At 44.1% G+C, this 13,122-nt stretch overlaps 1 pseudogene; it reads left to right on the top strand.

Annotated features, from left to right (window-relative positions):
- The first annotated feature begins 4,911 nt into the window (after positions 1-4,911).
- On the top strand, positions 4,912-11,787 carry LOC139002421 (connector enhancer of kinase suppressor of ras 1 pseudogene; annotated as a pseudogene).
- Positions 11,788-13,122: the final 1,335 nt, after the last annotated feature.

The raw sequence follows: 13,122 nt of genomic DNA, 5'->3' as shown, positions 1-13,122 counted from the left end.
AAAGTTTTGTCTTCTAAGAACTTAAAACATTGGGAGAAATATGATATATGCAAATGTCATAATGCTAAAATGTATGAAATACATAGTCAACATTGGAGAAATGGAGAGGAAGATGAGATCATGTGTGAATGATAGAATTAAGTTCTAGAACTATTCAGATACCAAAGAAAATAATAGGTAACATTTCTTGAGAGCCCACCACTCTTTGTATTTCTGATGCTACCATTAGAGCTTCATATATATAGTGGGGAGGGGAGGGGGGGCACAGAAAAACAACTATGAGGCAGCTCTCTCTTTATCCCAATTTACAATGAAGATTTTGAGGCACAAGTAGGTTATGCACATTGCCCGAGAGCATAGCTAACACATGGTGCTTGTACATAGGTGTATCCACACACTCTACTGAGAATCTATCTAAAGAGTGTACCAAAATTCACTCAAGAATAATTTTGAGAGAAAACAGAGGTTTATAATTAAAAATTGTAAATTTGTTATTGATTCATAAAGTATATAGTATAGGGTTATGTATGAAATAACATATTGGGTAAATGACCTCCACAGCTTTGCTGGCACATACACAGTCTTTTGTTGAAATTTTCCATGACCGTTTTCCATAAATGTGGCTGAATTTCTATGAGGCTCATTTTCATCTTGATCGCTTGGTTAATCGACAAAATTGTCACACTTGGGGTTCAGAAAATCCACCAGTGATTGTTAAGAAACAAATGCATCCACAACATGTCACTGTTTGGTGCAGATTTTGGGCTGGAGGCATCATCGGACCATTCTTCTTCAAAGATGCAGCTGCTCAGGCAATAACAGTTAATGGTGATTGCTATCGCGAGATGATAATCCATTTACCTGATATGCTATTCAATACATAACCCTATACTATTTACTTTATGAATCAATAAAAAATTTACAATTTTTAATCATAAACCTGTGTTTTCTATCAATATTACTTCTTGCGTGAATTTTGGGACACCCTTTATCTACACTAATAAAAGAGAAACATGGTAATTAGCGTACGACTGCTACCCTTACCATTGGCTAATCAGCATATGCTTATGCAAATTAACTGTCAGCCAAGATGGCGGCCGGCAGCCAGGCAGCTGGAAGCGAACATGAGGCTTGCTTGCTCCAGTGATGGCAGACTCCAACGTTCCCCGCCTGACTTGCCGGCCTCTGAGCCGGCAGTTTGAAACATTCTAACAAATATAGAAGCTAAACAAAACCCCAGAAACCAGCTTTCAGCCAGCCGGGATCTCAGAGCTGGAGTTATACATTGTTTCGATTATAGAACGCAAACAAACCAGATACCTGCTTTCAGCAACGTAAGCCTCAGAGCTAGAGCCAGAGCTAAAGCTGGCCCAGAATAAAACTAAAAAAAGAGAGAAAAAAGGAGTGGTTGGGAGCTTCAGTCAACAACCGCCAGACTGAAAGCAGCCCTCAGCCCCTCACCCAGACTGGCCAGGCACCCCAGTGGGGACCCCCACCCTGAAGGGTGTGTGACCAGCTGCAAACAGCCATTATCCCCTCATCTAGGCTGGCCAGGCACCCCAGTGGGGACCCCCACCCTGACCCAGGACACCCTCTATAGTAAAAGGGTAATATGCCTCCCAGCATCGGGATCAGTGGAGGCCTCCTGGCACCATATCAGCATGACAGGGGGCAGCGCCCAAACCCCCTGATCGCCCTGCGGCTCTGTGTGTGACAGGGTGCGGCGCCCCAACCCCCCCCCCCCCCATGGGCCCTGCTCTGTGTGTGACGGGGTAGAGCCATAACCTCCCCATCGGCCCTGCCCTGAGTGTGACAGTGGCGGCGCCCCAACCCCCTGATTGGCCCTGTTTTGTGGGTGATAGAGGGCGGCGCCCCAACCCCCTGACCCGCCCTGCTCTGTGTGTGAAGGGGGACGGTGCCTTAACTCCCCTATCGGCCCTACTCTGTGCGTGACGGGGGGAGCTCCCCAACACCCTGATGGGCCCTGCTCTGTGCATGACAGGGGGCAGCACCCAACCCCTTGATGGGCCCTGCTCTGTGTGAGACAGGGTACGGAGCCCCAACCCCCCTGATGGGCCCTGCTCTGTGCATGACAGGGGGCAGCGCCCCAACCCCCTGATTGGCCCTGCTCTGTGCGTGACAGGGGATGGCACCGAAACCTCCCCATCGACTCTGCCTTGAGTGTGACAGGGGGCAGTGCCCCAACCCCCCAATCAGCCCCACCTTGAGTGTGACTGAGGGGTGGCATTGCAACCTCCCAATCCGTCCCGCTCTGTGCATGACAGGGGGAGGTGCCCCAACTCCCCAATCAGCCCTGCTCTGAGCCCGACCAGGGGCTGCACCTAGGGATTGGGCCTGCCCTCTGCCACCCAGGAGAAGGCCTAAGCCAGCAGGTCGTTATCTCCTGAGGGATCCCAGACTGTAAGAGGGCACAAGCCTGGCTGAGGGACCCCCCTGCCTCCCCGAGTGCACAAATTTTTGTGGACCAGGCCTCTAGTATATCTATATATCTATATCTATATCTATATCTATATCTATATCTATATCTATATCTATATCTATCTATCTATATATATATCTATATATCTATATATCTATATATCTATATATCTATATCTATATCTATATCTATATCTATATCTATATCTATATCTATCTATACACATACATATATAAAGAGGTAATATGCAAATTAGGCTGGGAAGGACAGGAGGAGGTTGCACACGCAGGTGAGGCTCAGAGCTAAGGCAGAGACAGAGGCAGGGGGGCGGGTGCTGCAGGAGTCAGGCATGGGTCCCGGCCCCCAGCAGGGTGCTTCCTTGCATGGCGGGATGTGGGGCTCCTCCTCCCACAATTTCAATCGCGTGCTGGGACTCTAGAATATAATAATTTAAATCCACGCTTCCACTGTCTATAAGTTTAAGTTTATTGTCATTAAACTATACCATACTCTTAAATTCTTCCCAAAGGTTCTGTTTTTGTTTTGTTTTGTTTTGGATCAATACCTGGCTATCCCTGGATTACACTGCTTTCCATGCAGGCCACTTTGGAGGGTTTTGTTGTTGTCATTGTAATTATTCCTTAAGCCCCACAACAAACTAATTTAGGTCTTGTGAGGTAAGTGTCCTCCTTTTTCCCAATAGCTCTCCCACTCATTGCTGGATCTGTGCAATTGGGAAGGGAGTTGCAATGAACAGAAATGGGAGATACTGTCAGTGAAACACTTGACATGAAAATAATTAAAAATGTAATTTAGGATATATTTCCTTAGAGTTGTTAAGGATACATCCAAACTGAGTAGAAAGTTAAATCTGTAGATGTAGATGTCAGTGTGAGTGAAAGACTGTGCCAATGTGTTCAGGTATTATTGTAGTTGTCTATTTACACTTACTCTCACTTACTCACCCCTTTTGTATTCATTTTTCATCTTTCCAAAATCTGACTCCTTCCCTCAATAACTCCAGAAATTTCTCTCTCAAGATTCAACAATACACTCCTAACAACTTTTTCTCCATTTGATCTTCATTTTATTCACTTTTCTGCTGAGTTTCAGGTTTTTCTTCATTTTCCTCTGTTCCTGTGGATCTGATGACAACTATCCATCTGGTGTCCCTCTTAGGATTCACAATCACTTTCTGCAGATCCTATTTTTCTGCTAAGATGTTAAATGTTGTTCAAGGAATTATGTTTTGCTGTCTTCTTATTCCCATGACCATAATATTAAATAACTTCAGAGCTAGGCAGCAAATAAAATGAATAAAATAAACCCTGTATGGAAAAACATAAATAGGAGGGACCATACCAACCTGCAAAATATACACCTAATCTATAAGAAGTAAAATATAAAGTTTTTAAACACTATATAAATAAAAGAAAATTTGTTCATGGGTCACCAGGGCTTGAGATAGACCACTGTGAGTTAACATTCTGCCCTAGTTCTTTCTTCCCTAACCTGAATAAAGCAATCATCTTTATGAAGATACTTTGAAGACAAATATCATCACCTCAAATCTTTCTGAGCTATGTAGGAACCAACCAATTACAATCCTAAATAAAATATGAATATACTCTTTTATCCTAAAGACACTGTACTTTCAGAGCCATTTTCAACTATCAAATTAAGTCCATACTATTGATATCCTACAGGGACTAAAATTTACATACTAAAGTTTAGAATACATGACCTTTCTTGGATATATAGTTTTTCTTCTAATGTCTCCTACTCCAGTAGTAATTTTCCCAGAATAAAAACTCTGGAATACACTTGAAATCCTGCTGTTTCTTTATTCTTTCTTTACTGTTATCATCCCTTTGAACTAAGTATATGACTATTCCAGAGTGGCCTTCCTCAAGAACTTAGAAATTAGGTAAATAAAATTGGTCTCTGAGACACATGTTGGATCAAATCAGAGATAGAAAGAGTCATTTTAAAGAGTCAGAACCGCCCCCATACCAGGAAGCCTTGTTAGTCACCTACTATAAACTTTGTGCCATTGGATGGCATCCAGTGAATCCTAGAAAAACATGAATAACTAAGAAAAATATCAGCAATGCCCATCCAAGGGTGCCCAAAGAATTTTAGTCATCTAGTTCCTTTGGCAATATATTACTGTGAGATTAATGTATTAATCAATTCAATGGCTAATGTTAATAAGCATATGATATCATTCTATTTGTTTTGAGTCTATATTTCTAAGGTAATGGTGTGATTATTATTATTGTTATTATTCTTAATAGAGCAAAAACAGAGTGGGCTTTTGGACACCTTTTGACAATATGGAGTCACTTTCAGCGTGAAGCCCAGAAATGAGGTCATAGAGTGTAATGGGAATGCCCTTGGGAGGGACCCAGAATGCCCAAAACCATAAGTCTGGACACTCAAATAAGGTCTCCATCTGGACACTGATATGAATGGGATCACCCACAGTGGGCCGTAAGAACTCAGAGCTCCAACCACCCGACGCTGGAGCTTGTCTCTACCACGGGTTACGTGTGGAGCCCTGCTGGACTTCCACTGCATCAAACGCTTGCCACCACTGCGGCCGCCTGGGTGAGGCCTTGCCCATCTCTCCATCTGTGGACTCAGCGGCCAGTGACCAGGATTTCGCACAAGATTCTTGCTCTGCTCACATTGCAGTAAGTTCCCCATCTCTGTGTGTAGGCTGTGTGTAACCCTATTGGCTTATTGAGGAGGTCTCCCTTAATAAACCTGTCGTTGTGGGAAGACACAATTGTGTGTGTATGACTCCTTTAGGGAATGTTTCCTGCTGGGGAAAAATTCATGGGGAAATAGATTCCCAGTTCAATTCCAATAATGATTTCCTCACCAAGAGAGAAAATCTGAGAGAGAGGCAGAGGGAGATGAAAGAGGAAGGAAAAGAGGAATGGAAGAGGAGGGAGGGAGGGAAGGAGGGAGGGAGGGAGAGAGAGAGGGAGGGAGGAAGTCTTAATATGGCTTGCCTTTGTATTTTGCTTTAAGTCACATAAAGAAAATGGCAGATCACTTGACTGAGTAATCTGCTTTCTGATAGAGTTCTCAAGAACTCTTGTATTATAATGTAGTGTTTTTGTGAACTTGGTACGTGAGGGTCCTGAACCTTTAACTTGCAAGACCAGATCAAACTGTACCTTATGAAACCTCCTCAGAGATTGGCAAACCCACACCCCTTTTGATTGCTAAGATTTTTAAGCTTGTCTACTTTTTCAATTTCTATAGATACTGCTTATCTCTTCATACCTTTATACCCTATTTCATTTTCACCCCCACTACTACACTTCTCATGCTTACAGCTGTAACCCTAGACATCCTAAGTAATCTTTCTTCATCTCATTATCTTTAGTTTGTCCTTGGCTGCCACACAGAATTTTCAAAACATAAATACAATGATTACTTGTATTTTTCCAGATCAAGAGCTTTCCAAAGAGCCTTGATCCAGGGCAGAAGAGATGAGTAAGTACTCATTAGTAGTGGTTCATCCTGGGAGCGAGACCACCATGCCATCCCAGGGGACCTCAAGTCATACTCCCTGCTTAATTAGGGCTTTTCTTCTCCACAGGCGGAGAACCAATCTTTAAGTACAATCACAATTTAAGAAGAAATATATTTTTCTATTGTTTTTCCTTTTAGCCAGAAAGACATGCAGCTCAGGTTGAGATGAACTTGAAATATTTGTTTTGTCTGCAGTGATGTTCATTTTCTTAAGAAGAGCTTTCAAGGTGTATTTATTTCAAATAACTCTAGCTTGATCAAGTCTTTAACTTTAAGGCATATATTAAAGGCATATATTTCTTCCATATGGTGAAGTGGAGTTTATGCATCTTAGGTTCTAATAATTATGTAAAGGTACAAATTTAATCAGATATAAACTACCAAATGAGTTTATGACATGTTCTGCAAAATAAATTTCTCTTTATAGCCTTATGCATAGAAAGATGAGCATTTTGCAATGCAGTAAGCTCTGGCAGTGCATGTAATATTACCGTGAAAAGGAATAGCAAAAGAATATAAGGTCCTGCATTTTAGTAAAGCCAGAGTTTGCAACTTTGATACACTGGGATTTTTTAAGAACTGAGATGAAAGACTAAATTGATGAGTGCTCAGTTAGAATCACAAATCATATTATTATTAGTATAAGTACAAAATGTGAACTCAACTAAATTGATTATGCACTGTACAAAATTTGCCTTGTAAAGTATGCCGTTCTATTCAATGCTGTTTACTCTTTCTTATGTTCATCCTCAAAAGGCAAAATTGAATGATGACTGTATTCTTTGCTGTCAGAGCATGCAAAGTAAACAAGAATACTATTATTATAGAAACTAGGCCAGGAGGATATACAGGGGTGTAGCTATAGATTAAGTAAACAGACACCATCAATCATTTTACTTCCCTAAAGATTAGAACAGAATCATGCAAATTAAACTTTGTAAGAATTAATGATATGGTCATAGCAACTAAAATATTATCTCCCACTAAATTGGAGAAACACCAAATTGAGCCCCAATGTCAAAGACAGATCTTTTTTTGAGTGAGCTCAATACACAGAATAAAACAGCTATCCTGGTTATCTCAGTATAGTCCTGAGCAAGTGTGATGAAGGGGCTGAGAAATTGTAGTGATGTATGACAGTGCCTGCATCAAAAGTAAATTTGTCTGCAACCTCCTGGGCTCACTGAATATTAAGATAAGGCAACTGGGATTGGCACTTATTTCCCTCAGTTTCTGAGCTAGGACATGTGGAAATGATTGTAGGCCTAGACTATCACATTCCTTCTAAAAACATGTTGGCAAATCCTCAGAAACTGAGTTCAGTTATTATTCTCCTGAACATCATTTTTGGGAAAAATAAGGTCTAATAGGAAAGAAAGAATTCTGGCACTTTCATTAATCCAAAGAAGCTTTATTGAAAATGCAGCTTTGGAAAAATGATAGAGGGGGGGAAATCAATAGAATTTGATGACTGCCTTTTGGAACTTAACAAGGAGATTATTCTAAAAGTTAATTTCTGCCTTATTAGGCTATGTGATGGACCTGAAAAACCTAAATATGTGGGTTAAATTCAAGGGACTCAGCTCAGTTCTCTTTTTTTTTCATGGCAGGAAATGGTGCAATTTAAATGTACATTATTAAAGGAAAGATACTTCTAAATGTCAACAAAATCCTATTCACTATAAGCCAGAATCTATTCTCTAGTGCTTTGGGGTTCTACATAAGAATGGAAATCTCCCTTTGAAGATGAAATGTGATAGTGAAATTTTAGATGCTAAAGAAGGTTCAAGAAATTCTAGTGCAGATTTTAAAGGCATAACTGTGATTGGCAATGTGGAGAAAAAATTTATTTAGGAAAACACTTCTGATGAACTGCAACAAAAGCAATGAGCTTTAGTTTGGCCTCACTACAAAGGAACATTTGGGAATAAATATAACTGCTGTGCGTAAATGGTATTTGAGGCCTATGATATTTAAGTACCAGTCACAACAATTTTATAGAAAGTTCACTTTATCTTACTGAACACCATTTTCATGATTTGTAAAATAAAGATAACAAAACCTATAATAAATGGTTATATCTACACTAATAAAAGAGAAATATGCAAATTGATGTCACTCTGCTGCCCCCACCAGCCAATCAGGATGGGTATGCAAATTAACCCACCAAAGATGGCAGTTAATTTGCATATGCAGGTGCAAAGCGAAGACTGAAGACGACTGAAGACTGAAGAGGCTTGGCTTCTCCGCTGCAGCCTGACCAAAAGCCTGAGTCCCGGGTGCAGGAGGAAAACCGGTGCCAGCAGCCAGGGGAAGGAAGGCCTATTGTGTGAATCTTCATGCAACGGGCCTCTAATATATATATTTATATATATCAGACACAACACAATGCCTGTATGTTATCTACTCTACTGAAATACATTTCACATATTAAATATTTAGAAAAATAGAAAACAAAATCAGATACTATTATAGTCTGAATTCTGGGTTCATTTTGAAACATTTTAGAGTCAGATTTTATGTTTAAATGGACTATTAATCTATTTCTAGTACCTGAGACACCATTGGATGGGTAAATAGAAGGTATTAATTTTATTTTTAAAGTGATGAGCCTAAGTAGTGAGTTTTGATTTGATTGTTTTAAATCAATTGTAAAAGTTTCCCTTTGTTTTTTCTGCATTAGAGGCTATTTCCTGCTTAAATCCTAGATGGAATTCATAAATCACTTGCTAATACAACAGCAACCTTCCCATAAGCATGGCGTCCTGTGGTCACTTGGGGTGAATGCCAGATGCTGTATGAAATAGAGGTATGCTCTTACAAGCTCCTCTCCTAATATGACATCCTGCAGAAAGGATCCGCTTTCTTCAGGAGCATACTTCACGCAATGCTTATGTGACCTCTCAGGGCATTAACGACAGCAGGTAAATCATTGGGTTTTGCCTAACAGATGAATTGATTTAGGGATGCAAAGACAGCACTCACTAAACAATGTGCTATCCTGCCAGCATATTAAGCACACTTAGGCCAAGCAAATGGGTCTAAATGCTTAACTTTTGCTCACCTTCCAAACAATGAGGACACCAAATGTACAATCAATGGAATCTGTTTAGCCTGAATCTAGAGCCAGATAGTCTGTATCTACCAAGGGTTATTCTTGATTAGACCTAGTTAAATACCCAAAATGTGTTTTGTTTGTTTTTGTTTGTTTGTTAGTAGCCTCTCTTTTTTCCACAGGAAGAAATACAGAAATCTTGAAAAGAGTTAGCTCACCTAAATACACATTCACTCTGCTCAGGCTCCATTCAGCAAGAGAATGTTACTTATGTTCTCTGTCTTCTTCAGACACTAAATTTTAATATAAAACAAATAGAGATAAATTTTAAAGTACATGTTGGAAAATAATCATAGATAAAAAGAAATTTGCACAAACAGGCAAAGCATTTTTGTTAGTCTTCTGACGAAACAGATTTCTCCAACTACCCCTAATCTCAACCCAACTCAAGAATTTTTCTCTGTAATGACAAAGCACTAAGAAAATCTTAGCTGTCTGTATTTATGTTTATGTAGAAGAAAAAAAAAAGCCAATTGTAAGTAATGTTTGTCTTATTCTGCCTCTATTCTGCTTTATATACTTTCTTCATGCAGATAAGGAACAATGACCACCTGACACCAATATGCTTGGTCTATTTTCATTTCAAACAGTATAGTACAGTGGATCAGTTCAAGGACTTGGAGTCAAATTTTGTGGGATCAAATCCAGTGCCCTCTATTTGTTACCTGTGTTACCTTGGAAATTTCTTCAACTGCTCTGTGCCTCAAAGTGTTCATTTGGTAAATGAATGTAACCATAATGTCATCTTCATAGAGTTTTCATGAGAATTGCTTTCTTCAAGCACTTACAACCTGACATATAGTAAATGCTACTTAAGTATTATTTATCATCTATCTATCATCTATCTATCTATCTATCTATCTATCTATCTATCTTATCTATCATCTATCTATCATCATTTGTCATTATCATCAGCATCTACTAGTCTATACTAATAAAAGCCTAGGTGGCCCTCGTGCCCTCATGAGACACCCTCACATCATCACAAGATGGCCGCCCCCACTTCATCCCAAGATGGCTGCTCCCATGTCATCACAAGATGGCCACCACAAGATGGCTGTCAGGGGAGGGCAGATGGGGGTGATCGGGCTGGCAGGGGAGCAGTTAGGTGTCAATCATGCCAGCAGGGGAACAGTTAGGGGCAATTAGGCAGCCAGGCAAGCAAGTAGTTAGGAGCCAGCAGTCCCAGATTGTGAGAGGGATGTCCCAGATTGGAGAGGGTGCAGGCTGGGCTGAGAGACACCCCCCTCCCCACCCCGGGGCACGAATTTTGTGCACTGGGCCTTTAATATCCTATCTAATAATAGAGAAACATGGTAATTAGCCATACCTCCGCTACCTTTCCCATTGGCTAATCAGGGCGATATGCAAATTAACTGCCAGCCAAGATGGCGGCCAGCAGCCAGGCAGCTTGAAGAGAACAGGAGGCTTGCTTGCTTCAGTGTCGGAGGAAGCCAACGTTCCTCACCTGCCGCTGCCGGCCTCTGAGCTTGCAGTTTAAGAAACATTGTTACAAATATAGAAGCTAAACAAAACCCCAGAAACCTGCTTTCAGCCAGCTGGGCCTCAGAGCTGGAGTTGAAACAGTGTTTCGATTATAGAACCCAAACAAACCAGATACCTGCTTTCAGCAGCCGAGGTCTCAGAGCTGGAGCCAAGCCTCAGAGAGAAAGCCGGCTCTCAGTTCCAGTGACAGCCATAGAAGGTAAATAAATCCAAGAATTAAAAAAAAAAAAGAAAAAAGGGAGAGGTTTGGAGCTTCAGTCACCCACCAGCCTGAAAATGGCCCTCAGCCCCTCACCCAGACTGGCCAGGCACCCCAGTGGGGACCCCCACCCTGACCCAGGACACCCTTCAGGGCAAACCAGCCGGCCCTCACCCATGACGTGTACAAACCCTTCATCTTTGCTGCTGATACCCTGGCAGATCTGAGCATGTGGGTGCGCCATCTCATTACCTGCATTTCCAAGTACCAGTCTCCAGGCCAGGCCGCCCTACCCCGAGAGGAAGACTGCTACAGTGAGACAGAAGTAGAAGACCTTGACGATGAGGCTGGGTCCCGCTCAGCCTCACCCAGCCTGGGCCAAGCTGGGAGTCCCCCCCATGGAGACACATCACCTGCAGCCACCCCTATGCAGGGCAGCCCACGGACCCCCTTTGGCCTTCCAACAGACAGCAGTGAGGGGACATTGGAAGGAATGGTGCGGGGCCTGAGGCAGGGTGGCGTGTCCCTCCTGGGCCAGCCACAGCCCCTCACTCATGAACAATGGCGGAGCTCTTTCATGCGACGCAACCGAGACCCCCACCTCAATGAGCGAGTGCACCGTGTGTGGGCACTACAGAGCACACTCAAGGCAAAGCTGCAGGAGCTGCAGGCCCTGGAAGAAGTGCTGGACGGCCCTGAGCTGGCTGGAGAGAAGTTCCGACGGTGGAAAGAGCAGAACCAAGAGCTCTACTCAGAGGGTCTGGGGGCCTGGGGCGTGGTGCAGGCTGAGAGCAGCTCCCAAGTCCCGACCTCTGGCTCCAGAGAACATTCTGCCCAAGCCCTGTCCTCTGACCCTGAGGAGCACTCTCATCTTTGCCACCTGACCCCAGAGAGCAACCTCTGACTCTGACCAGCATCTGGTTCCTGACCTCTGGCCCCGAGGACCACCTCCACCTCTGGCCTCAGGCTTTACCCCAGCCGACCCCCTTCTGCCTGAGTGGCCACCATTTCTGCTCCCTTCTCCCCTGGAGTGGGGTAATATAATGTGATCTCTGTGCCACCCTCTCCCACCTTGGCAACAAAAGAGTGGGAGGCAAGGCTGAAAGAAACTCTCTCCTGTCCGTCCTCTGACCTGTGTGGGTGCACACCTGCCTCCCTCAGTCCTTTGGCACTTCTCCCTCCCCAACCCGGTCTGTACAGGCCTTCCTGACTTTACACAAGAGACACTTCAACCAAATAAAGTCAATTTCTCTAAAATGAAAAAAAAAAAAAATCATATCACCCTATCCTATATAGTAAAAGGGTGATATGCCTCCCAGCACCGGAATCAGTGGAGCCCCGAGGCCTCCCAAACCCTGGATCAGCAGAGCCACGAGGCCTCCCAGCACCGGGATCAGTGGAGCAGCGAGGCCTCCCGGCACCGGGATCAGCAGAGCCGTGAAGCCTCCTGGCCCCTGGAGCAGCGTGACAGGGGGCAGAGCCCAAACCCCCTGATCACCCTGCGGCTCTGTGTGTGACAGGGGCAGGGCCACAACCTCCCTAGCCGCCCTGCTCTGTTCATGACAGGGGAAGGCGCCCCAACCCCCTGATCAGCCCTGCTTTGTGTGTGACAGGGTGTGGTGCCCCAACCCCCTCATGGACCCTGCTCTGTGTGTGACGGGGTGGAGCCGCAACCTCCCCATCGGCCCTGCCCTGAGTGTGACGAGGGGAGTGCCCCAACCCCCTGATCTGCCCTGCTCTGTGGGTGACAGGGGGCGGCGTCCCAACCCCCTCATGGGGCCTGCTCTGTGTGTGACAGGGGGCAGTGCCCCAACTCCCCTATTGGTCCTGCTCTGTGCGTGACAGGGGCTGGTGCGGAAACCTCCCCATCTACCCTGCCTTGAGTGTGACAGGGGTCGGCGTCCCAACACCCCAATCGGCCCTGCTCTGAGCCCAACCAAGGGCTGCACCTAGGGATTGGGCCTGCCCTCTGCCACCCGGGAGCAGGCCTAAGCCAGCATGTCGTTATCTCCCGAGGGGTCCCAGACTGTGAGAGGGCACAAGTGAGGCTGAGAGACACCCCCTCCCCCGCCAGTGCACAAATTTTTGTGCACTGGGCCTCTAGTATATATATATAAAAGGCTAAGTGTCTGTCCATCTGACTGGACCCTATGACTCTCACTGACCACCATGGAGCAGGCACTCCATGCAGGAGCTGCCATGATGCACTGACCATTTAAGAATAAATGGCACCAGGGACCTGGCATTGACAAACCAACATTCAGCTTCCCCCAAGTATGATACAGTTCCTGCCACCAACCTGGAGTGACACTC

Source organism: Myotis yumanensis, unplaced genomic scaffold (assembly GCF_028538775.1).
Source record: "Myotis yumanensis isolate MYYU_CA2020_CCGP unplaced genomic scaffold, mMyoYum1.0.hap1 SCAF_2, whole genome shotgun sequence".
Lineage (NCBI taxonomy): Eukaryota > Metazoa > Chordata > Mammalia > Chiroptera > Vespertilionidae > Myotis > Myotis yumanensis.
The sequence above is the reverse complement of the archived record's forward strand: the minus strand, read 5'-3'. Positions and strand labels throughout refer to the sequence as shown.